This window comes from Mya arenaria, chromosome 11 (assembly GCF_026914265.1).
Source record: "Mya arenaria isolate MELC-2E11 chromosome 11, ASM2691426v1".
NCBI lineage: Eukaryota > Metazoa > Mollusca > Bivalvia > Myida > Myidae > Mya > Mya arenaria.
In genome coordinates this window covers 36088110-36115595 of record NC_069132.1, presented here as the reverse complement: position 1 = coordinate 36115595, position 27486 = coordinate 36088110, and the positions used below count along the sequence as shown (strand labels likewise).

The following is a 27486-nucleotide window of genomic DNA, read 5'->3' as shown; positions in this document are numbered from 1 at the left end:
CTGCCCAACGCCTACAAGTCCATTGACGGGTCAGCTGGTAACAATCAAATGTAGTGTGTTATAGTTGTCATATTTGTTTTCTTATAATTTTTTTACAAAAACACAAATTGATGAAATATTTGGAATACTTATTGATAGCTTTTTAATAGCATTAACACTATTTCCTTTGTTTTGAATGGGGCAATTGGGGTGGGGATGGACTTTGTGTGATTCTTTTCCAGATTACAGGGATAGGCCATATTTCCAAACGATGTAGGTTTCGTCTCCAATTAGGTCGTCGCTAAGCCATGTACCGAACTTGACCCAAGCCTCTGAAATAAGGTGCCCCATAGGAAAGGTTGCGTCCCAGAAAGAAATGCGAGTCAGTCACATGCTGTTGATTTCCAGTTTAAACCAGTCTGCCTAAAGTTTGACTCTTGTCAAGGTTGTGAGTTTAATGAATGAAGATTTTCCAATAAATGTGATCAAGGATATTCTGAACTACTAAGCAATGCATTTGCATTTGGTTAACAGAAGCGAAATATCGTTTGGGATAAACTGGGTGGGGAAAGAAACTCTTCTCAAGTTTCCTTTCAGCAATTTACCCCATTGGATCAAGTCAGAAGCCCAAGCCCTCAAGTAAATATGTCGCTGCCAGTGCAGAAATGTTGATTTCCAGGTTGACCTCGCGGAACGTAAAGTCAGTCACGTTTGCTTCAGTTCTTAAAACCCAAAGAAACTACTCGATACTCGACCAAGTAAATCATGTTTTAGAAAGAAAGGTATCGTTTCAAGTCTACTATAGGCATCATCACAATCTTGCTATATACAAAGAAAATGAAGAAAACCTATGTACAACTAGATAGGTAATGCTAGAAGTTAAAATATGGTCATTTGTCGCCTGGAATGTGTGGGAGTATTCTTTTCAGTCATTTGTCGCCACATAAAAGAGTTGGTAGATGCTAATCATCCATGAAATAAGGGGTATGGTGCTGAAGAAAGGCAAGTTAGGTCGCCACGTGTAGAGTTTGAGTAGCTGCCCAACGCCTACAAGTCCATTGACGGGTCAGCTGGTAACAATCAAATGTAGTGTGTTATAGTTGTCATATTTGTTTTCTTATAAATTTTTTACAAAAACACAAATTGATGAAATATTTGGAATACTTATTGATAGCTTTTTAATAGCATTAACACTATTTCCTTTGTTTTGAATGGGGCAATTGGGGTGGGGATGGACTTTGTGTGATTCTTTTCCAGATTACAGGGATAGGCCATATTTCCAAACGATGTAGGTTTCGTCTCCAATTAGGTCGTCGCTAAGCCATGTACCGAACTTGACCCAAGCCTCTGAAATAAGGTGCCCCATAGGAAAGGTTGCGTCCCAGAAAGAAATGCGAGTCAGTCACATGCTGTTGATTTCCAGTTTAAACCAGTCTGCCTAAAGTTTGACTCTTGTCAAGGTTGTGAGTTTAATGAATGAAGATTTTCCAATAAATGTGATCAAGGATATTCTGAACTACTAAGCAATGCATTTGCATTTGGTTAACAGAAGCGAAATATCGTTTGGGATAAACTGGGTGGGGAAAGAAACTCTTCTCAAGTTTCCTTTCAGCAATTTACCCCATTGGATCAAGTCAGAAGCCCAAGCCCTCAAGTAAATATGTCGCTGCCAGTCCAGAAATGTCGATTTCCAGGTTGACCTCGCGGAACGTAAAGTCAGTCTAATGTTTGCTTCAGTTCTTAAAACCCAAAGAAACTACTCGATACTCGACCAAGTAAATCATGTTTTAGAAAGAAAGGTATCGTTTCAAGTCTTACTATAGGCATCATCACAATTTTGCTATATACAAAGAAAATGAAGAAAACCTATGTACAACTAGATAGGTAATGCTAGAAGCTAAAATATGGTCATTTGTCGCCTGGAATGTGTGGGAGGATTCTTTTCAGTCATTTGTCGCCACATAAAAGGGTTGGTAGATGCTAATCATCCATGAAATAAGGGGTATGGTGCTGAAGAAAGGCAAGTTAGGTCGCCACGTGTACAGTTTGAGTAGCTGCCCAACGCCTACAAGTCCATTGACGGGTCAGCTGGTAACGATCAAATGTAGTGTGTTATAGTTGTCATATTTGTTTTCTTATAAATTTTTTACAAAAACACAAATTGATGAAATATTTGGAATACTTTTTGATAGCTTTTTAATAGCATTAACACTATTTCCTTTGTTTGAATGGGGCAACTGGGGTGGGGATGGACTTTGTGTGATTCTTTTCCAGATTACAGGGATAGGCCATATTTCCAAACGATGTAGGTTTCGTCTCCAATTAGGTCGTCGCTAAGCCATGTACAGAACTTGACCCAAGCCTCTGAAATAAGGTGCCCCATAGGAAAGGTTGCGTCCCAGAAAGAAATGCGAGTCAGTCACATGCTGTTGATTTCCAGTTTAAACCAGTCTGCCTAAAGTTTGACTCTTGTCAAGGTTGTGAGTTTAATGAATGAAGATTTTCCAATAAATGTGATCAAGGATATTCTGAACTACTAAGCAATGCATTTGCATTTGGTTAACAGAAGCGAAATATCGTTTGGGATAACCCGGGTGGGAAAGAAACTTCTCAAGTTTCCTTTCAGCAATTTTCCCCATTGGATCATGTCGGAAGCCCAAGCCCTCAAGTAAATATGTCACTGCCAGTCCAGAAATGTCGATTTCCAGGTTGACCTCACGGAAAGTAAAGTCAGTCATGTTTGCTTCAGTTCTTAAAACTCAAAGAAACTACTCGATACTCGACCAAGTAAATGATGTTTTAGAAAGAAAGGTATCGTTTCAAGTCTACTATAGGCATCATCACAATCTTGCTATATACAAAGAAAATGAAGAAAACCTATGTACAACTAGATAGGTAATGCTAGTAGTTAAAATAAGGTCATCATTTGTCGCCTGGAATGTGTGGGAGGATTCTTTTCAGTCATTTGTCGCCACGAAAAGGTTTGGTAGATGCTAATCATCCATGAAATAAGGGGTATGGTGCTGAAGAAAGGCAAGTTAGGTCGCCACGTGTACAGTTGAGTAGCCGCCCAACGCCTTCAAGTCCATTGACGGGTCAGCTGGTAACAATCAAATGTAGTGTGTTATAGTTGTCATCTTATTTTTTTTACCAAAACCCAAATTGATGAAATATTTGGATAACTTGTTGAAAGCTTTTTAATAGCATTAACAATATCTTTGTTTTGAATGGGGCAATTGGGGTGGGGATGGACTTTGTGTGATTCTTTTCCAGATTACAGGGATAGGCCATATTTCCGAACGATGTAGGTTTCATCTCCAATTAGGTCGTCGCTAAGCCATGTACCGAACTTGACCCAAGCCTCTGAAATAAGGTGCCCCATAGGAAAGGTTGCGTCCCAGAAAGAAATGCGAGTCAGTCACATGCTGTTGATTTCCAGTTTAAACCAGTCTGCCTAAAGTTTGACTCTTGTCAAGGTTGTGAGTTTAATGAATGAAGATTTTCCAATAAATGTGATCAAGGATATTCTGAACTACTAAGCAATGCATTTGCATTTGGTTAACAGAAGCGAAATATCGTTTGGGATAACCCGGGTGGGAAAGAAACTCTTCTCAAGTTTCCTTTCAGCAATTTTCCCATTGGATCATGTCGGAAGCCCAAGCCCTCAAGTAAATATGTCAGTGCCAGTGCAGAAATGTTGATTTCCAGGTTGACCTCGCGGAACGTAAAGTCAGTCTTACGTTTGCTTCAGTTCTTAAAACCCAAAGAAACTACTCGATACTCGACCAAGTAAATCATGTTTTAGAAAGAAAGGTATCGTTTCAAGTCTTACTATAGGCATCATCACAATTTTGCTATATACAAAGAAAATGAAGAAAACCTATGTACAACTAGATAGGTAATGCTAGAAGCTAAAATATGGTCATTTGTCGCCTGGAATGTGTGGGAGGATTCTTTTCAGTCATTTGTCGCCACATAAAAGGGTTGGTAGATGCTAATCATCCATGAAATAAGGGGTATGGTGCTGAAGAAAGGCAAGTTAGGTCGCCACGTGTACAGTTTGAGTAGCTGCCCAACGCCTACAAGTCCATTGACGGGTCAGCTGGTAACAATCAAATGTAGTGTGTTATAGTTGTCATATTTGTTTTCTTATAAATTTTTTACAAAAACACAAATTGATGAAATATTTGGAATACTTTTTGATAGCTTTTTAATAGCATTAACACTATTTCCTTTGTTTGAATGGGGCAATTGGGGTGGGGATGGACTTTGTGTGATTCTTTTCCAGATTACAGGGATAGGCCATATTTCCGAACGATGTAGGTTTCGTCTCCAATTAGGTCGTCGCTAAGCCGTGTACAGAACTTGACCCAAGCCTCTGAAATAAGGTGCCCCATAGGAAAGGTTGCGTCCCAGAAAGAAATGCGAGTCAGTCACATGCTGTTGATTTCCAGTTTAAACCAGTCTGCCTAAAGTTTGACTCTTGTCAAGGTTGTGAGTTTAATGAATGAAGATTTTCCAATAAATGTGATCAAGGATATTCTGAACTACTAAGCAATGCATTTGCATTTGGTTAACAGAAGCGAAATATCGTTTGGGATAAACTGGGTGGGGAAAGAAACTCTTCTCAAGTTTCCTTTCAGCAATTTACCCCATTGGATCAAGTCAGAAGCCCAAGCCCTCAAGTAAATATGTCAGTGCCAGTGCAGAAATGTCGATTTCCAGGTTGACCTCGCGGAATGTAAAGTCAGTCTAACGTTTGCTTCAGTTCTTAAAACCCAAAGAAACTACTCGATAGTTGACCAAGTAAATGATGTTTTAGAAAGAAAGGTATCGTTTCAAGTCTACTATAGGCATCATCACAATCTTGCTATATACAAAGAAAATGAAGAAAACCTATGTACAACTAGATAGGTAATGCTAGAAGCTAAAATATGGTCATTTGTCGCCTGGAATGTGTGGGAGGATTCTTTTCAGTCATTTGTCGCCACATAAAAGGGTTGGTAGATGCTAATCATCCATGAAATAAGGGGTATGGTGCTGAAGAAAGGCAAGTTAGGTCGCCACGTGTACAGTTTGAGTAGCTGCCCAACGCCTACAAGTCCATTGACGGGTCAGCTGGTAACAATCAAATGTAGTGTGTTATAGTTGTCATATTTGTTTTCTTATAAATTTTTTACAAAAACACAAATTGATGAAATATTTGGAATACTTTTTGATAGCTTTTTAATAGCATTAACACTATTTCCTTTGTTTGAATGGGGCAATTGGGGTGGGGATGGACTTTGTGTGATTCTTTTCCAGATTACAGGGATAGGCCATATTTCCGAACGATGTAGGTTTCGTCTCCAATTAGGTCGTCGCTAAGCCGTGTACAGAACTTGACCCAAGCCTCTGAAATAAGGTGCCCCATAGGAAAGGTTGCGTCCCAGAAAGAAATGCGAGTCAGTCACATGCTGTTGATTTCCAGTTTAAACCAGTCTGCCTAAAGTTTGACTCTTGTCAAGGTTGTGAGTTTAATGAATGAAGATTTTCCAATAAATGTGATCAAGGATATTCTGAACTACTAAGCAATGCATTTGCATTTGGTTAACAGAAGCGAAATATCGTTTGGGATAAACTGGGTGGGGAAAGAAACTCTTCTCAAGTTTCCTTTCAGCAATTTACCCCATTGGATCAAGTCAGAAGCCCAAGCCCTCAAGTAAATATGTCAGTGCCAGTGCAGAAATGTCGATTTCCAGGTTGACCTCGCGGAACGTAAAGTCAGTCTAACGTTTGCTTCAGTTCTTAAAACCCAAAGAAACTACTCGATAGTTGACCAAGTAAATGATGTTTTAGAAAGAAAGGTATCGTTTCAAGTCTACTATAGGCATCATCACAATCTTGCTATATACAAAGAAAATGAAGAAAACCTATGTACAACTAGATAGGTAATGCTAGAAGCTAAAATATGGTCATTTGTCGCCTGGAATGTGTGGGAGGATTCTTTTCAGTCATTTGTCGCCACATAAAAGGGTTGGTAGATGCTAATCATCCATGAAATAAGGGGTATGGTGCTGAAGAAAGGCAAGTTAGGTCGCCACGTGTACAGTTTGAGTAGCTGCCCAACGCCTACAAGTCCATTGACGGGTCAGCTGGTAACAATCAAATGTAGTGTGTTATAGTTGTCATATTTGTTTTCTTATAAATTTTTTACAAAAACACAAATTGATGAAATATTTGGAATACTTTTTGATAGCTTTTTAATAGCATTAACACTATTTCCTTTGTTTGAATGGGGCAATTGGGGTGGGGATGGACTTTGTGTGATTCTTTTCCAGATTACAGGGATAGGCCATATTTCCGAACGATGTAGGTTTCGTCTCCAATTAGGTCGTCGCTAAGCCATGTACAGAACTTGACCCAAGCCTCTGAAATAAGGTGCCCCATAGGAAAGGTTGCGTCCCAGAAAGGAATGCGAAAGTCAGTCACATGCTGTTGATTTCCAGTTTAAACCAGTCTGCCTAAAGTTTGACTCTTGCCTAGGTTGTGAATTTGAAGAAAGCAGATTTTCCTATAAATGTGATCAAGGATATTGTAAACTATTAAGTAATGCATTTGCATTTGGTTAACAGAATGGAGTTATGGTTTGGGATAACCAGGGTGGGAAAGAAAAGTGAAAGTTTAATTTACAAAAGATGTTTGAATATTGATTAGTTAAGTTTATGGTTTTGTTTGTTGCCTGGAATGTGTTAATTGGATTCTTGCCTGGAATGTGTTAATTGGATTCTTTTTAGTCATTGGTTACCACATGTTTGCTGATAGAAGTCAATCATCCGTCAAATAAGGGGTATACATGGTGGTGAAGAAAAGCAAGTAAGGTTGTGTAGGCAGCCATCTAATGCCCAGAATGTATAGACAGGACAGCTGTAATAATCCAAATTTGTATGTTGTGTTTATAACACTGCATTATGTTTTCGTATTTATAAGTATATGTTCACCTTATGAAATATTTGGATTTTTTGTGAAGTGTTTTACATAGTATAAAGATAAAGATTTTTTTCAGTTTGAATTGGGAGATTGGGGTTGGGGATGGATTTTCTGTGATTCTTTTCCAGGTTACAGGCCATATTTGATGTAAAGTCGACACTAAGCCATATACTGATCTGAACCTGACCCTCTGAAATAAGGTGCCCCGAAGGAAAGGTGTGTCACAGAAAGAATCAAGAGATTCACAAGCTGTTGATTTCCAATTTAAACTAATGAGCTTAAAGTTGCATATTTATTTCTTGCCTAGGTTTTGAAATTGAATAGAGCAGATGTTCATTAAATCTGATGATATTGTAAACTACTTAGTAATGCAGTGACATTTTTTTTTTATATAAAATGGAGATATTGTTTGGGTAATGGTGTGAGAAAGAAACTCTTCTCAAGTTTCCTTTCAGCAATTTTCCCATTGGATCATGTTGGAAGCCCAAGCCCTCAAGTAAATATGACAGTTGCAGTCCATAAATCCTGATTTCCAGGTTGACCTCACAGAACGCATAGAAAAGTCATTCTAACATTTGCCTTAGTTTAAACAGGTAACAGAGTTTACCTTAGACTCGACCAAATAATGGTTGTTTTAGAAATGTGTCCGTTGACAAAAGTATTGATTAATTGTATAATGGACAAAATAAATTTGTATAACTATGTACCTGATGATAGATATAATTATGGTTTTGTTTGTTGCCTGGAATGTGTTGTAGGATTATTTTCTGTTATTGGTCACCACATAAAATCGTAACCTGATGCAATTAAAGTGAATGGTGTTGAAGAAAAAAGCAAGTAAGGTCTTGTTGTGGACTGGTTGTGTAAGCAGCTGCCGTCCATTTACCAAAATCCATAGACAGGTCAGCTGTAATAATCTGAAATTGTATGTTGTATGTGTAATGCTTTCCATTATATATTTCATATTTATAAGGTATATGTACAACATATGGTTTATTTGTTTTAAAAAGTTAATAAAAATTATTTTTTTGAGTTGGGATGGGGACATTTGAGTTAGGGAGGGATTTTCTGTGATTCTTTTCCAGGTTACAGGGACAGGCCAAGTAGATGTTCCTTCCAATAAGGTCGTCGCTAAGCCATGTACTGAACTAATCCGACCCTCTAAAATCAGGTGCCCTGTAGAAAGGTGTGACACAGAAAGAATCAGGAGATTCACAAGCTGTTGATTTCCAATTTAAACCAGTGAGCCTAAAGTTGCATATTTATTTCACGCCTAGGTAGCGAAATTAATGAAAGATGTCCTGAGGATATTTTAAATACTAAGTGATGCATTTGCATTTGGTTAACAGAAGGGAGATATCGTTTGGGGATAAACTGGGTGGGGAAAGAAACTCTTCTCTAGTTTCCTTTCAGCAATTTTCCCCATTGGATCATGTTGGAAGCCCAAGCCGTAAAGTAAATCTGTCCGTGCCGGGCAAAAAATCCTGATTTCCAGGTTGACCTCGCAGAACGTATAGTTAAGTCAGTCTGAAGTTTTCCTTAGTTTTAACAGGTAACAGAGTATACTTAACAAATAATGGTTGTTTTAGACAGAAAGGTGTTTTAGTCGACAAAAACATTGATCAATTATATAATGGACAGTAAACACTTGTGTATAACTATGTACCTGATGATAGTTAAATAATGGTTTTGTTTGTTGGCTGGAATGTGTTGTAGGATTATTTTCAGTTATTTGTCATCTCATGAAATCCTTAGCTGATGCATATCAAACATCCATCAAATAAGGTGTATGGTGCTGAAGACAAAAGCAAGTAAGGTCATGTCGTGGACAGATTTTGTCGGCTGCCATCCACTGCCCAAAATCCATAGACCGGTCAGCTGTAATAATCTGAAATTGTATGTTGTGTGTGTAATGCTTTCCATTATATATTTCATATTTATTAGGTTTATGCACAACATATTAAATAGTTGGTTTATTTGTTGTTAGTGTTTCACATAGTATTAAGATTAAGATTTTTTAAAGTCTGAATGGGGACATTAGGGTTGGGGATGGATTTTCTGTCATTCTTTTCCAGGTTACTGGGACAGGCCATATTTGATGTAGATGTGCCTTCCAATAAGGTCATCGCTAAGCCATATACTGAACTTGATCCGACCCTCTGAAATCAGGTGCCCTGTAGGAAAGGTGGGACACAGAATGAATTGCGAGATTCACAAGCTGTTGATTTCCGATTTAAACCAGTGAGCTTAAAGTTGCATATTTATTTCATGCTTAGGTAGCGAAATTAAAAATATGTTTGAGGATATTTAAAACTACTAAGTAATGCATTTGCATTTGGTTAACAGAAGGGAGATATCGTTTCGGGATAACCTGGGTGGGAAAGAAAGTTTCCTTTCAGCAATTCTCCCCATTGGATCATGTTGGAAGCCCAACCCGTCAAGTAAATCTGTCAGTGCCGGGCAAGAAATCCTGATTTCCAAGTTAACCTTGTACGAGTAAATTGCAGACTAACGTATTGTATAATCATTCTAACCTTTGCTTCAGTTCAAACAGCTTATCAAACTTACTCAATACTTTACCAAGTAAATGATGTTTTAGAAAGAAAGGTTTGCTTTAAGTCTGGAGATATGATAATCATGATCTGTCTTAAATATAGAGAAAAATATAGAATGCCTTCTTACAACTAGATACTTTATCAGTTAAGATGTAGTCATCACTTGTTTCCTGGAATGTGTGGGAGGATTCTTTTCAGTTATTGTCCAAAGCTTGTTGATGATAATCTTCCATGAAATATGTGTATGATGCTGAGTAGAGCAAAGAAGGTCACCTGCCAGAGAGTTGCCGTCCAATGCCCCAATCTTTTGACAGGGAAGGCGGTAACAATCAAATGTAGTGTGTTATGCTTGTAATTATTTGGTTTTCTTATTTCTTACAGAAGCATACAAATTTAAGAATTAATTTGATTATTTGTTGATAGCGTTCTATCATAGCATTGACAAATTTATTTTCATAGTTTGGAATGGGGATATTGGGGTGGGGATGGACTTTGTTATTCATTTCCAGACACTTAGCTATGTACAGAACTTGGCCTAAGCCTCTGAAAACAGGTGCCCAGTTCCAAAGGTGTGTCAAGGAAAGAAATGCGAATGTCAGTTGTACAAGTGAAGAAAGCAGATGATCCATTTAATCTCATCAAGGACATTTCAAACCACTAAGTAATGCATTTACATTTTATTAATATAAGGGAGATACCGTTTGGATATCCAGGGTGGGAAAGAAACTCTTCCAAGTTTACTTTCAGCAATTTTCCTTATTGGATCATGTTGGAGCCCAAGCCCTCAAGTAAATCCGACAGTTCCAGTCCAGAAATCCTGACCTGGTTGATCTCGTACGAATCAATTGCAGATGCAGAACATATTGTAAAGTTGGTCTAATGTTTACCTCAATCCTAAAAGCTAAACAAATCTTTTCAAAGCTCTTCCAGGAAAAAATGTTTACGATGTTTTTGAAAGAAAGGCTTGCTTTAAGACTATGACAGATATCATGAAAATCTTGATCTGTATAATATGCAAAAGAAAATGAAGAAAACCTTTTACAACTAGTTAGGTAATGATAGTAGTTAAAATATGGTCATTTGACGCCTGGAATGTGTGGGAGGATTCTTTTCAGTCACAGGTCTCAAGATTTGTAGATGCTGGTCGACCATGAAATAAGGGGTATGATGTTGAAGAAAGCCAGTAAGGTCAACTGCTGGAATGTTAGTGTTGCTGTCCAATGCCCAAGTCCATAGACAGGGAAGGGGTAACAATCAAATGTAGTGCGTGTATTGCTTTTCATTATATTTTTTCTTATTTATTACAGAAACATACAAATTTATGAAATAATTTGATTATTTGTTGATAGCGTTCTATCATAGCATTGACAATATTTTCTTGATTTTGAATGGGGCAGTTGGGATGGGGAAGGACTTTCTGTGATTATTTTCCAGATTACCGGGATATGCTCTGATACTGAACGATGTAGGATTCGCCTCCAAGTAGGTCGTCGCTAAACCATGTACCAAACTTGACCCAAGCCTCTGAAATAAGGTGCTGCATAAGAAAGATTGCGTCCCAGAAAGAAATGCTTAAGTCAGTCACATGCTGTTGATTTCCAGTTTAAACCAGTCAGCCTAAAGTTTGACTCTTGCCGATGTTGTGAGTTTGAAGAAAGCAGATTTTCCAATAAATGTGATCAAGGATATTGTGAACTACTAAGTAATGCATTTGCATTTGGTTAACAGAAGGGAGATATTGATTGGGATAACACGGGTGGGAAAGAAACTCCTCTCAAGTTTACTTTCAGCAGTTTTCCCCCATTGGATCATGTTGGAGCCTAAGCCTTCAAGTAAATCCGACAGTTCCAGTCCAGAAAGCCTGACCTTCTGGTTGATCTCGTACGAATCAATTGCAGATGCAGAACATATTGTTAAGTCAGTCAAATGTTCGCTCAATCCTAACAGCTAAACAAACTTTTTCAAGGATCGATCAAGTAAATGATGTTTTAGAGGTTTTTGAAAGAAAAGTTTGCTTAAAGACTTTGATAGATATGAGAATCTTGATCTGTATATTATGCAAAAGAAAATAAAGAATACCTATTTACAACTAGTTAGGTAATGATAGTAGTTACAATATGGTCATCACTTGTTGCCTGGAATGTGTGGTAGGATTCTTTTCAGTCACTGGTCTCCAGATTTGTACATGCTGGTCGACCATGAAATAAGTGTATGATGTTGAAGAAGGCCAGTAAGGTCACCTGCTGGAGAGTTATTATTGCTGCCCAATGCCCAAGTCCATAGACAGGGAAGGGGGTAACAATCAAATGTAGTGCGTGTATTGCTTTTCATTATTTATTTTCTTATTTATTACAGAAACATACAAATTTATGAAATAATTTGATTATTTGTTGATAGCGTTCTATCATAGCATTGACAATATTTTCTTGATTTTGAATGGGGAAATTGGGTTGGGGATGGACTTTCTGTGATTTTATTCCAGATAAGCGGGTACAGGAATAGACCATAATTCTGAATGATGTTGATTTCGTCTCCAATTAGGTCGTAATCTTTCAGCCATGTACCGAACTTCATTTCAAGCCTCTGAAATAAGGTGCCCTGTTCCAAAGGTGTGTCCTGGATAGAAAGGCGAAAGTCAATTGTACGTGTCGATTTCTAGTTAAAACCAGTGAGCCGAAAGCTGCATTTTTTATTTCTTTACTAGTTTGTGAAAGTGAAGAAAGCAGATGATCCATTTAATCTCATCAAGGACATTTCAAACCACTAAGTAATGCATATGCATTTTATTAATATAAGAGAGATACTGTTTGGGATATCCAGGGTGGGGAAAGAAACTCTTCTCAAGTTTACTTTCAGCCGTTTTCCCCATTGGATCATGTTGGAGCCCAAGTAAATGTGACAGTGCCAGTCCAGAAATCCTGAACTTCTGGTTGATCTCGTAATCAATTGCAGATGCAGAACATATTGTAAAGGTCTAATGTTTGCCTCAGTCCTAAAAGCTAAACAAACTTTTTCAAGGCTTGTTCAAGTAAATGATGTTTACGATGTTTTTTGAAAAAAAAAACGCTTGCTTTAAGACTATGACAGATATCATGATAATCTTGATCTGTATAATATGCAAAAGAAGATAAAGAATACCTATTTACAACTAGTAAGGTAATGATATTAGTTAAAATATGGTCATTTGACGCCTGGAATGTGTGGTAGGATTCTTTTCAGTCACTGGTCTCCAGATTTCTAGATGCTAGTTGACCATGAAATAAGGGGTATGATGTTGAAGAAAGCCAGTAAGGTCACCTGCTGGAGTTAGTGTTGCTGTCCAATGCCCAAGTCCATGGACAGGGAAGGGGGTAACAAATGTAGTGTGTGTAATGCTTTTTATTACATTTTTCTTATTTATTACAGAGACATAGTTACAAGTTTATGAAATAATTTGATTATTTGTTGATAGCATTCTATCATCACATTGACAGTATTTTCTTGATTTTGATTGGGGAAATTGGGTTGGGGATGGCCTTTCTGTGATTCTTTTCCAGGTTAGCGGGTACAGGAATAGATCATAATTCTAAATTATGTTGATTTCGTCTCCAATTAGGTCGTCATCGTCCAGCCATGTACCGAACTTGACCCAAGCCTCTGAAATAAGGTGCCCTGTTCCAAAGGTGTGTCATGGAAAGAAATGCGAAAGTCAGTTGTACTTGTTGGTTTCTAGTTAAAACCAGTGAGCCTTGATTCATTTTTATTTCTTGCCTAGTTTGTGAAAGTGAAGAAAGCAGATGATCAATTTAATCTCATCAAGGACATTTCAAACCACTAAGTAATACATATACATTTTATTAATATAAGGGAGATACTGTTTGGGATATCCAGGGTGGGAAAGAAACTCTTCTCAAGTTTACTTTCAGCAATTTTCCTTGTTGGATCATGTTGGAGCCCAAGCCCTCAAGTAAATCCGACAGTTCCAGTCTAGAAATCCTGACCTCCTGGTTGATCTCGTATGAATCAATTGCAGATGCAGAACGTATTGTAGAGTTGGTCTAATGTTTGCCTCTGTCCTAAAAGCTAAACAAACCTTTTCAAAGCTCGTTCAAGTAAATGATGTTTACAATGTTTTTGAAAAAAGGCTTGCTTTAAGACTATGACAGATATCATGAGAATCTTGATCTGTATAATATGCAAAAGAAAATGAAGAAAACCTTTTTACAACTAGTTAGGTAATGATAGTAGTTGAAATATGGTCATTTGACGCCTGGAATGTGTGGGAGGATTCTTTTCAGTCACAGGTCTCAAGATTTGTAGATGCTGGTCGACCATGAAATAAGTGTATGATGTTGAAGAAAGCCAGTTAGGTCACCTGCTGGAGAGTTAGTGTTGCTGTCCAATGCCTAAGTCCATTGACAGGGAAGGGGGTAACAATCAAATGTAGTGCGTGTATTGCTTTTCATTATTTATTTTCTTATTTATTACAAAAACATAAAAATTTATGAAATAACTTGATTATTTGTTGATAGCATTCTATCATAGCATTGACAATATTTTCTTGATTTTCTTGATCTTGAATTGGGGCAATTGGGATGGGGAAGGACTTTCTGTGATTATTTTCCAGATTACAGGGATATGCCCTGATACTGAACTATGTAGGTTTCGCCTCCAATTAGGTTGGACCGAACTTGATCCAAGCCTCTGAATTAAGGTGCCCCATAGCAAAGAAGTGTCACGGAAGGAAATGCGAGTCAGTCATGCGTGTTGATTTCCAGTTCAAACCAGTGAGCCGAAAGCTGCATTTTTTATTTCTTGACTAGTTTGTGAAAATTAAGAGAGCAGATGTTCAATTAGATCTGATTAGGATATTTTAAACTACTAAGAATTGCATTTTGTTAATAGAAGGGAGATATTATTTGGAATAACAGGGGTGGGAAAGAAACTCTTCTCAAGTTTCCTTTCAGCAATTTTCTCCATTGGATCATGTTGAAAGCCCAAGCCTTCCAGTAAATCTGACAGTTCCAGTCCAGAAATCCTGATTTCCAGGTTGATCTCATACGCATAAATTGCTTAGGCTCAATTTATTAAGGCAGTCATATCTTAGCCTTAGTTATAACAGCTAACAGAATTTACTGCAGACTCGACTTTTAGAAAGATAAATGTTAGTCTATAAAAGATTGTGTTAAAGTAGTGATCAATATATGATATTTAATGTGCTAAGAAAATTAAGAAAGATCTGGTTTTTAGGTACCTAAAGTTCTTATAATGGTTTTGTTTGTTGCATGGAATGTGTTGTAAGACTCTTTTCAGTCATTGGTCACCACCTAAACAGTTCGTAGATGCAAGTCAATCGTCCATCAAATGATGTGTATGGTGCTGAAGAAAAGGGAGTAAGGTCATATCATGGAAAGTTTGAGTAACTGTTCAATGTCCAAATTAAGTTTACAGGTTAACCAGTAACATTCAAATGTAATGTGTGTGACACTTGTCATTATTCCAAAAAAAAAATAATCAATTACATAGATGTATAACATTGATGAAATATTTGGATTCCTTTTAGCTTTTTCTTTTAGTATTAACAATGAGATTTTATTAGTTTTGAATGGGGTTATTTGGGCGGGATGGACTTTCAGAGAATATTTTTCAGATTCAGGGGTTTGGCTGTATGTTGAGGACATTGTAGATATCGCTTCCAGTTGGGTCGTGGCTTAAGCATGTACCAAACTTGACCAAAGCCTCTGTAATAAGGTGACCTGTAAAAATGTTGTGTTGCGAAAAGAAATACGAAATAATTCACATACTGTTTATTTCCATTTTAAACCAGTGTTCCTTCACTTGCATGTTTGATTCTTGCCTAGCTCATTAAAATCAGATTGAGGTTTTGTAAATTATTGACTTCACTTGCCTATTTGACTCTTAGCTTGTTATATCTTAGGATATTGTAAACTATTGCATTGGCATCTTGAACGAAGGAAGATATCTTTTGGGATAACCGGGGTGGGGAAAAAAATCTCAAGTTTCCTTTCAGCAATTTTCCCTCCTTTGATCATGTTGGAAGCCTAAGCCCTCCAGTTAATCGTACAGTGCCAGGGGAGAAATCCTGATTTCCAGGTTGACCTCCTACAAATAAGTTGCAGACGCAGAACGTATTGTAGTCAGTTTGCTTAAGTAATGACAGCTAAAAGAATTAACGCAAGACACTTAACAAGTAGATGATTTTTCAGAAACAAAGGCTTTGTTAAAAAGTATAATATAGACTTGATCAAAAAAGTGATCAATATATTTTTTATGATGTGCTATGAGAAATAAAGAGGGTTTTGTTATACTAGGCACTTAATGATAGTTGGGATATGTTTTTGTTTGTTGCTTGGAATGTGTAAGATTCTTTTCAGTCATTGGTCACCACTTGGAAGAGTTTTTAGGTGCAAGTCAATCATCCATTAAATGAGGTGTATGGTGCTGAAGAAAAGAGTAAGGTCAACTGCTTGACAGGTTGTGTAGCCAGCCACCCAATGCCCCAAATCCATAGGCCGGTCACCTGTAATAATCGTATGTAGTGTGTGCAACACTTCATTGTTTTCCTATTGATTATGTATATATATATATATGTGTGTATAATGTATGAAACATTTGGATAAGTTGTTTTCCATGGTATCGACATTAAAATTTTCTAAGGTTTTGGGTCGTAGGGGTGGGGTGTGGATTTTCTGTGATTTTTACAGAATACAGGGGGATTCCGGAAATCCAGAGACCGGCCATAAGTGAGAATGATGTAGATGTCGCTTCTAATAAGGTGCCCTGTAGGAACGATGTGTCACATAATGGAAAAGTCAAGTCAAACGCTGTTGATTTCCAATTAAAACCAGTGAGCCATAAGTTGTATATTTGATTCTTGCCTAGGTCATGATTTTGAAGAAGGCAGTGGTTCAATTAAATCTGATTAGAGTATTTTGTAAAGTACTTAGTAATTCATTGGCATTTTAAAAATAGAAGGGAAATATTGTTTTGAGATAATTGGGGTGGGAAAGAAACTTCTCCAGTTTTCTTTCAGCAATTTTCCCCATTGGATCAGGTTGGAAGCAAATCTGACAGTGCTAGGGCCAGAAGTTACAATTTCCAGGTTGATCTATAAGTGGCATGAATTGCAGATGCAGAACACATTGTACAGTCAGTCTGTTACTTTAGATCTCCTATATGAAATATAGCTCAGTTGAGAATAGATGTTGGTAAATAAAAGGACTATTTAGAAGTTGAATGACATTTTAAAAAACTCTTGTAGCTTGAATTACCTTTAATATTAATTTAACCCTAACCCAAACTGTTCGTTGAGCTTGACATTTCAGATTTTGATGGTAAAAATCTTTTTTTATGGCTTTTCTTACCTCTGAAACCTGTTACTACATATATGTATGTACATCACTAGTGCACCGGTTGTATTACTCGGGATTTGTCTATTTCATGTTGCTTATTGTGAATTTGGAAAAGAGGTATATGATTGCATGATGTTGCATAATGGTCTTCGTAAGGTTTTCCTCTTAATTATTGTATTGATGCGCATAACCACTTTTAGAACTCCATTTTGTTGCATTATATTAAGTAATTTATATTTTAATGTTATATACCTGATAGTACTTTGCATATATGTGCAATACATATTTGCTGTATTGAAATAAAGTTATTTGCATGTGGTATAACAGAGCTTCCATTTTGCAGCCTGGTAAGGCGTGATTCCATTTTTTTCACCAAGCTTTTCTTTAACAGTAGTTAATACTCATAGTATACCAGTACCTTTTGTTATATCAGTGCAATATCTGCTCAATGTTATATAGAGAATGTAATATGATGCATATGTGCCACCCACTGTCTGTACCTTTCTTGTTGCAAGAGCTAACATAGTAACCAAAGTATCCTTATCCCTTTAGTTTTTTTTGAAGTAAAATTTGAACAAAACTTGGGTAATTGTTAAACAGATTCATTTTGATTATTGATGATTGTAATTTACCTTTTATGGGTACTAATACTACTGACATGAAATAAAATGTATACACTAGAAGTACATTTAGTAATACTGATGTTAGTATCTCTGTGATAGATTCTATGAATATAAAATGAATGTAAAAATATGTATAATGTTTTAAACACTTAAGATATAATAGTGGTGTGTTCCCACTTTCCCAACCGCTAATTTTCCTTTAAAAATTGAGGTCGGGGTTGTTGTGTTCTGTTCTGTTCTGATATTGTTGGTTTAGTATTGCACATGTCACGTGGTGATTAGGTTATCAGTGATGTTACTTTAAACAATTAAATCAATTCTTGTTTAGCTTGGTTTTCTTTTTTTTTAAATAATATTTATAAGTGTTGGAATGTGACTTGAGTTAGTTCCTTGAGCATTGTTTTCAGTAATGTTTACATCTTGTGTTATTCTTTAAAATACTATCCTAATGTGAACACGTATAACTAGCATCTATCCAGAAGTAAATGAGCATAAATGTTCCTTGGTGTTTATAGTAACTTCTACATAGACATGTTGAATTTTGTGAATAGGGCGTGTTCTTTGGCTTGTTTATCATTAACTTAGCCTACCTGACTTATTGTCTTTGTTACTTTGAATAAGTGCTTTATCCAATACATATGCTTGCTACAGAACATTAGTTATTTACCCAAATATCTTGCAATTAGCTTTGGTTGAATTAACTAAATACTTATTTATCAATGAGTCACAAAGGGTTTCTTTTAAGCAAAATTCTTATTTCAGATAGTTTGGCATTATTTATATTCCTCTCTCCACAAGTGTGTTATAATTTAGTGAACAGTGTATTTGTTAATGGCTTAGCTTTAAGAAATATCATTACTCAAGCATACTAGATTAAGTTTCTCCTCAGACTTGTATTCGTCCTGCACCCAGTGTGTTACACAACTATCAACCCAACTGGAAGTTTTGAGTATTTATTGCAATTAATTGTGTTATAGCTGCTTTAACAACAGAAAACTTACCATCATTATGATTAACACAAGTTTTAAAATAGAATTGCACTTAATCCAGAAATCTGATTTTAAGTAGACTGTAATATAATTCTGTTTAATTTAGATAGTATTTCTCATTCATGTATACATGATACTTACAATTTCATGGTTTTACTGTTTGGTATTTAGGAAAAGAAAGTTGGTTTGGTGTTCTTCTATTTGTTGCAGAATTATTCAACAGTACCAAGTAAGACTAGCAAGACTGGATATTAAACCCATAATGATTCATTTGTTGCCTTGCACCCTTTTAACAAGTATTTTGTTTTATAAATATGGCAGTGTTAGAATTACATATATATCACCTAAATCTTAGTTTGTAATGAGCATTATCTCAAACAAAATACTTTTCTTATTGTGTATGATTTTCACAAGCATGCTGGATTTTGGCTAGTTATTGTTTCGCTGGTTCATAAACTTCGCTTACATAGTAATTTCCATTTCAAAGTGCTGATATAGTTAATAGTAGGGGGTGAGAGTGGTATAGGTGTCCTCCTCTCACCTGCCAGGGTTAGGTTATCATGGTCTCTCAAAAGGACACAGTACTGGTTTCTGCCCAGGAAAGGACTCCGAGTGATTCTGTTTGCTCAGCTTTCGTCACCATCGAGCTAAAATAAATAAGTATATATACTTCCATATTTAAGAAAACAACAATTTTCTCAAGTTTTAGTTGCTGTTACAGTTAATTTTGTTACTGATGTTCTTGCTAACCACATCCAATATTATGTTTTTCATCTGAATTATATTTAATGTTTGTACCTGCCTGTTTTTAGTTGTGTCCTTTGACAGTATTTCAGTATATAGTATTTTTTTATATGGATAAATTAATCTTAAGATTATCTACATACACCCATATAGGTAGTGCTACATCTCATTTGATTGTATTCTAAGTGGTCTTTTTCTAGTTGCTGTGAAGATTTTTATTGGCTTAACTTTAATATCATTATATTCAAGCACACTAGATCACCTCTCAATGGTATTTAGTATTAGACCCGTACGTAGAGTTTTACCCAGCTATTAATGGTTGCTTGAGGTCTGCTATGAAAATTGCATTGGCTTTTGTTTAATATCATTATATTCAAACACACTATTTCACCTTCCCATGGTATTTTGTATAAGACCTGTACAGAGGTACACTTTAACCCAACTACCAATGTAACTGGCAAGTTTGAATGTTTCTATGGTGATTAACTATGTTATTGGTGCTTTAACAATAGAAGACTTTAAAGAACATAAGCTTATATTATAATTTGCTTGAGAATAAAATTACTCTTTGAAATATTATTATGACTGTAATAGAATTTTGTTTAACTTCGTTCGTATTTCTCGTACATGTATAGTTGATATTGAAAAATCATGGTTTGACTATAATTTATTCAGAAAAAGAAAGTTGGTTTGGTTTTGTGTTGTTGTTTTCGTTACAGAATTGCACAATGGAATTCAGTAAGATTTCATAACCCATAACTTATTTGCTGCCTTGCACTCTGTTCGCAAGTATTTTGTTTTCAAATATGGCAATGCTAGAATTACATATTGTCCAAATATTAGTGTTAAGAATTATGAGCATTATTTCAAACAAAATACTTCCTTTTCATATTGTGTGTGATTTTTCACAAGCATGCTGAACTTTGACTAGTTCTTTAACTTGGTTAACTTGGTCTTATTTCCATTTCACAGTGTTAACATAGTAAATAGTTCTTTACACAGCTTTAATTAAAAAAAATCTATCAAACTAATGTGAAATAATTGCCTACAGTTCATTTTGTGACTGATGTACATTTTACTATCTAACCACTTCCAATATATATTGTGATTTGTCGTCAGAATTATCTTATTAACTGTTTGTACCCAAGGTGTTAACTTCTGTCTTTTGGCAGTATTTTAGTATTTATTTTTATCTGATTTGGAATTGTTCTAAAGATTGTCTACATGCACCCATATAGTAGTTGCTACATTTAATACTAATTTCTGTGTGTTATTTTAAGTGGTCTTTTCTGGTTGCTTGAAGTTGATTATGAAGAATGTAATACTGGTGCTTTAACAATTTAAAACTGCTATCATTATCAAAAACGCAAGCTTTCATGATAATTTGCTTGAGAATAAAATTGCACTTGTTAGATTATTATATGTGAGACAATTATATGTGATATATTTCGATTTTCTCGTACATGTAAACTTGTAAATTCATGGTTTAACTGTAACAAGTTCAGAAAAAGAAAGTTGGTTTGGTTTTCCTTTGGTGTTTTTGTTACAGATTTAAAAAAACAGAAGCCAGTAAGATTTCATTACCCGTAATGTATTCGCTGCTTTGCACAAAGCTTGCAAGTATTTTGTTTTCAAATTGAAAATGCTAGAATTACATATTGTTGAAGTATGTTATGAATTATGAGCATTATTTCAAACAAAATACTTCCTTTTCATATTGTGTATTATTTTCACAAGCATGCTTGATTTTGACTAGTTCTTTAACTTGGTTAACTTGGTCTTATTTCCATTTCACAGTGTTAATAGTTCTTTACACAGCTTTAATTAAAAAAATCTATCAAACTAATGTGAAATAATTGCATACTGTTCATTTTGTGACTGATGTACTAACTAACCACTTCCAATATTGTGGGTTTTTTTGTCTGAAAAATCTTTTTAACTGTTGGTATCTTAGGTGAAAAATAATGTTTTTGACCGTCTTTTAGTATTAAATCTGTTCTGATTTGGTTAAATTAATCTAAAGATTGTCTATATACACTGATATATGTGTTGCTACATCTCATTAGATTGTGTTCTAGTCTAAGTGGTCGTTTCTAGTTGCCGTGATGAATTTCATTGGCTTACCTTTAATATCATTATATTCAAGCACACTTGATCACCTTCCAATGGTTCTTAGTATTAGACCTGTACACATAGTTTTACCCAACTATTAATGGTTGCTTGAGGTCTGCTATTAGAATTATATTGGCTGAACTGTAATATTATATTCAAGCACACTTGATTATTTTCCCATGGTACTTTGTATTAGACCTTTACACTTTGTTTTACCCAACTACCAATGCAACTTTCAAATTTGAATGTATAAGCTTAAATAGCTTCTATGGTGATTAACTGTGTTAATGGTGCTTTAACAACAGAAGAGTTGCTATCATTATAAAGTAAATAAACTTATATTATAATTTGCTCGAGAATACAATTACTTCTATAATTTTTAAATGACTGATATATTTTTGTTTAATTAGTTTTTAAATAGTATTTCTCATACATGTTAAGTGGATATTGAAAAATCATGGTTTTTCTATAATTTATACAGAAAAGGAATGTTGGTTCGGTTTTGTGTTGTTGTTTTCGTTACAGAATTATACAACGGAATCCAGTAAGATTTCATAACCCATAACTTATTTGCCGCCTTGTACTCTGTTTCCAAGTATTTTGTTTTCAAATATGGCAATGCTAGAATTACATATTGTCCAAATATTTGTGCTAAGAATTATGAGCATTATTTCAAACAAAATACTTCCTTTTTATATTGTGTGATTTTTCACAAGCATGCTGGATTTTGGCTAGTTCTTTAACTTGGTCTATTTTCCATTTCACAGTGTTAACATAGATAAACATAGATAACATTTCTTTACACAGCTTTAATTAAAAAAATCTTTCAAACAAAAGAGAAATAGTTACCTACAGTTCATTTTGTGACTGATGTACTAACTTAACACTTAAAATATTTTGATTTGTCGTTGGAATTATCTTATTAACTGTTTGTACCCAAGGTGTAAACTTGTGTCTCTTGGCAGTATTTTAGTATTTATTCTTATCTGATTTGGAATTGTTCTAAAGATTGTCTACATGCACCCATATAGTAGTAGTTGCTACATCTAATTCAAATTTCATTGTGTTCGATTCTAAGTGGTCTTTTCTGGCTGCCGTGAAGAATTTCATTGGCTTTTAAAACTTTAATATCATTATATTCAAGCACACTTGATCACCTTCCAATGGTACTTTGTATTAGACGTGTACACTAGAGTTTTACCCAACTATTAATGGTTGCTTGAGGTCTGCTGTGAGAATTTCATCGGCTTAGTTTTAATATCATTATATTCAAGCAAACTTGATCACCTTCCAATAGTACTTTGTATTAGATCTGTATGCATTTGTTTTACTCAACTATTAACATGCAAGTTTGAATGTGTTTAAGCTTAAATAGCTTCTATGGTGATAAACTTAACTATGTTACTTGTTCTTTAACAACAGAAAACTTGATATCGTTATAAAGTACATAAGCTTTCAGGATAATTTTGCTCGAGAATAAAATTGAATTTAAGCCTTTTAAATGACTAATATAATTCTATGTAATCAAGTTAGTATTTCCCGTACGTATACTAGTTGTTACAAATTCATGGTTTAACTAGAAAAAGCAAGTTGGTTTGGTTTTCTCTTGTTGTTTTCGTTACAGAATCAGAATCCAGTAAGATTTCATAACCCATAATTTATTTGCTGCCTTGCACATTGCTCACAACTATTTTGTTTTTAAATATGGGATGCGAGAAGTACATTGTTACTTATATACACATATTGTGGAAATATTAGTGTGTTATGAATTATGAGCAAATTCAAACAAAATACTTCCTTTTCATATTGTGTATGATTCCACAAGCATGCTGGATTTTGGCTAGTTCTATAACCTGGTCTAATTTCCATTTCACAGTGTTAATATAGTTGATTGTTCTTGACACAGCTTTGATAAAAAATCCTAACAAACTGGAGTAAAATAGTTGCTGTTACAGTTCATTTTGTGACTGATGTTCTTAATAACCACTTCCAATATTGATTAACTACATCTAAATTATCTTAACTGTTTGTACTATAGGAGAAAAGTAATGTCTTTGAAGAATTTCAGTATTAAGCTTTTTTCTGATTTGTATAGATTATTCTATAGATTGTCAACATACACCCATATATGTGATGCTACATCTCATTAGATTGTGTTCTATACTAAGTCACCTTTCCCGTTGCTTAAAGTTGATTAAGAAGAATGTGTTGCTGGTGCTTAAGCAATTTAAAACTGCTATCATAATCAAGTACACAAGCTTACAATGGTAATTTGCTTAAGAATAAAATTGCACTTCTTACGTATCTCTCTGTAATGTATTTCGAATTCCTCATACCTGTTTACTGGATATTTGTTCGCTCATTTTTTTACTGTAACATATTAGGAAAAAGAAAGTTGGTTTGGTTTTGTGTTGTTGTTTTCGTTACAGAATTAAACAACGGAATCGAATCGAGTAAGATATCATTACACATAATTTATTTGCTGTCTTCCCGTAGTTTATTCGCTGCCTTGCACACTGCCTACAAGTATTTCGTTTTTAAATCTGGCTATGTTAGAATTACATATTGTATAAATATAAGTTTAATGATTTATGAGCATTATTTCAAACAAAATACTTCCTTTTCATATTGTGTATGATTTTCACAAGCATGCTGGATTTTGACTAGTTATTTAACTTGGTTAACTTGGTCTTATTTCCATTTCACAGTGTTAATATAGTTAATAGTTCTTTACACAGCTTTGATAAAAAAATCCTATCAAACTTAATTAAAATAGTTGCTGTTACAGTTCATTTTGTGACTACTAACCACTGCCAATATTGTGTTATGATGTTTAAAATATCTTATTGACTGTTCGTACCTCGTAAAAAAATGGTGAAAGGTGAAAAATAATGTCTTTTGACAGTATTTCAGTATTATACTATTTAGTCTCTTCCGATTTGGTTAATCTCCAGATTGTCTATATACACCCATTATGTAGTTGCTACATCTCCTTATATTGTGTTCTCTTTTAAAGTGGTACTTTCTGGTTGCTTGAGGTATGTTGTGAAGAATGTGTTACTGGTGCTTTAACTATTAAAAACTTGCTATCATTAAAAAGTACATAAGCTTACATGGTAATTAACTTGAGAATGAATTTGCACTTGTTAGATAATTATATGTGAGGTATTAAGATTTTCTTACTCATCTATACTGGATATTGTAAATCCATGGTTTGACTAAAATGTATTCAGAAAAGGAATGTTGGTTCGGTTTTGTGTTGTTGTTTTCATTACAGAATTATACAACAGAATCCAGTAAGATTTCATAACCCACAACTTATTTGCTGTCTTGCATATTGCTCACAAGTATTTTGTTTCCAAACTTGCCAATGTTAGAATAACATGTTATTTAAATATTTGTTCTTAAAGAATGATGAGAATTAGTTCAAACAAAATACTTCCATTTTATTGTATGTGACTCGCACAAGCATGCTGGATTTTGGCTAGTCCTTTAACTTGGCTTACATAATAATTCCCATTTCAGTGTTAATATAGTTAATAGTTCTTTACACAGTTTATCAATGAACCTTTACAGTTCTGTTACCGATGAACTTACTTCTAATCACTTCAAATGTTGTGTATTTACATCTCAATTAACATTACTGTTTGTACCTGGCTGTTTTTAGTAAGAAAGACAAAAAAATGTCTTTTGAAAGCACTTACTCTGTATCTAAAAATGTCTTCATTCAGCAGTATATGTAGTTGCTGTATTCTAAGTGTGTTTTTCTGGTTGCTTGAGGTATGTTGTGAAGAATTTCATTGGCTTAGCATTAATATCATTATATTCAAGCACAATTGATAACCTTCCCATGGTTTTTTGTATTAGACCTGTACACAAGAGTATTTTCCAACTATTAATGCAACTTAGAAGTTTGAATGTGTATTGGCTTAAATAGCTTCTATGGTGATTTACTAAGTCACTGGTGCTTTAACAACAGAAAACTTGCTATCATTATAAAGTATAGAAGCTATTCCTGATAATTTGCTTTATAATAAAATTCCACTTAAGGTGGCTGTTGTTTATAGACCTTTTAGATAATTCTGTGTAATTGATATTTACTAAATCTTGTTCAATAAACCTGAAGATAAGTCTTTGTAACCGGTATTTACTATTGCTTTGATAATTCTGTATAATTGGTATTTACTAAAGCATGTATGCTGAATATCCTAATATTCATAATTCAACTTTCGTAATTTCTTCAGAAGAAATTGGTTTTGTTTTCCCCTTTGTTTTCATTACAGAATTAAACAAATCAGGAACATGTAAGAGTGTTTAAACCAGAAGGATTTGTGTAGCCCATATGATACATGTGTTGCCTTGTTAGAATTACATATTGTTTAAATCTTAGTTTATGAGCATATGTTAAACATTTCTTGTTTAAACAAAACATTGTGTGTGTTTTACACAAGCATGCTTGATATTATTAGCTTGTTCTTGGTCATTTACTTGGCTTACATATTCCCAATTCACAGTATAATATAGTTGCTAGTTCTTCCCACAGTTACTTGTTTTTCAAATAGTTTCTCTATGTATTCTATGGCGAGGATTAAAATGAATAAGTTCTTTATTAAAATGGTAAACAGTTTGCTGTTAGCGTTCATTTTGTTACTGTGCACTTGCTAATAACCACTTCCTACAGTGTTTACATTGTTAATTCATCTGAATTATCTTTACTGTTTGTACCTGGCTGGTTTTAGCTTAGGAGAAGAGTTATGCCTTATCATAGTATTTTGTCTTCTCATTTGGTTAAATTAAATCATAGATTATCTCTCCATATTCCATAGATGTAGCTGTATCTAATTTCAATGTGTTTCATTAAAAGTGGATTGTTAATCTTGGTTTTGCATTTTCTGATTGCTTAACCTCTTCTGTGAAGAATAATATATATACATATTACATAACATAAAGACATAAAAACGATCTGACAGTATTTTGTCTTCTGATTTGGTTAAATTCATTGAAAGATTATCTTTATATACTCCATAGATGTAGCTGTGTATCATTTCAATGTGTTCTATTAAAATTTCAATGTGTTCTATTAAAAGTGGATTGTTTATCTTGGGTTTGCTTTTGATCTGATTGCTTAACCTCTTCTGTGAAGAATAATATGTATTACATATTGTAAAGACATAAAAACAACCCGATTCATAGCTTGTTGAACGTATGGATTTCATTTGAGTGATTGTTACTATTGTGCTCATAAAGTTTCTGTAACATAAGGCATATACTGCCTGCATGTTTCTCCAGCTTTATTACAGATCTTCGCTTATTAGACAGCTTCCGGTGCATTGTACCCACAGACATCACAGCTTCAAGAGAGAGGAAAGCACACACCGAGAGGGAAATAAGATAGATATGCAAAGCAAGTGTAGTATATAGCCATTTAGGGACATATTTCATGTTTGGGTTTCCAATCTTTTACAGTCAGGGGGGTGAGTAAACACCCTTTATGCTGGTCTTGAGCCTCGGGAAATCCTACCTCCCCCTCCCTCAGGGAGTTAGGGTTGGGTAGCCCGCTCGCAGTTTTTTACCTGACTTTTCGGCCTCAAAAACTGTTCGTTCAAAAATCTTCCATTTAGGATGGAGAGCACAATAAATTTGTAAGCAATTTTATGAATATAAGAAATTTAAAAATGTAGTCATGTATAAACATTGTATTTAAAACCTTAATAAGATTCTGTAACCTCTCTTAATTGATTATGGAAATTAAATGTATTTGCAGTGTATTATAGAAATAGAATAGTAAAAGATCAGTACATACTTGCAGTAAATGTTATTACGAATTTCAGCACATCTTTATTTTCTTACTAGTATCACAAACCCATAGTATTAATGTGCAAATGTATGTATTTATTTCTGTTAAGTTTGTCATTTATTTCTGTTAAGTTTGTCAATGAAAGCTGAATTTATAGGGACTGTAAATGGTAGATCATCTTTACATGTATTAATTCTGATAATCTTGTAAACATGTTATATAGTTACTCAGTATAAAGAAACTAACATGTGCTCTCCGAAAAGTTTTTTTTTTTTAAACTTTTGTAACCATAAGTGCTATTTTATAAAGTACTATTTTATAACTTGTTATATTATTAAAAAAATCAATAAAACTTTATTAGGCCTA

The 27486-nt window shown here is 34.7% G+C and overlaps 1 long non-coding RNA gene across 2 annotated transcripts in view; it reads left to right on the top strand.

The window, feature by feature from the left end:
* Positions 1–27486, top strand: part of LOC128207330 (uncharacterized) — a 31469-nt gene extending 3983 nt beyond the window's left edge. The window contains exons 3-4 of one of the 2 annotated variants that reach the window (XR_008256683.1): positions 1–7541; positions 7707–27486. The exon at positions 1–7541 is cut by the window's left edge and continues 2681 nt beyond it. This is a non-coding gene — a long non-coding RNA (uncharacterized LOC128207330). The other variant, XR_008256682.1, reaches the window with a different exon arrangement.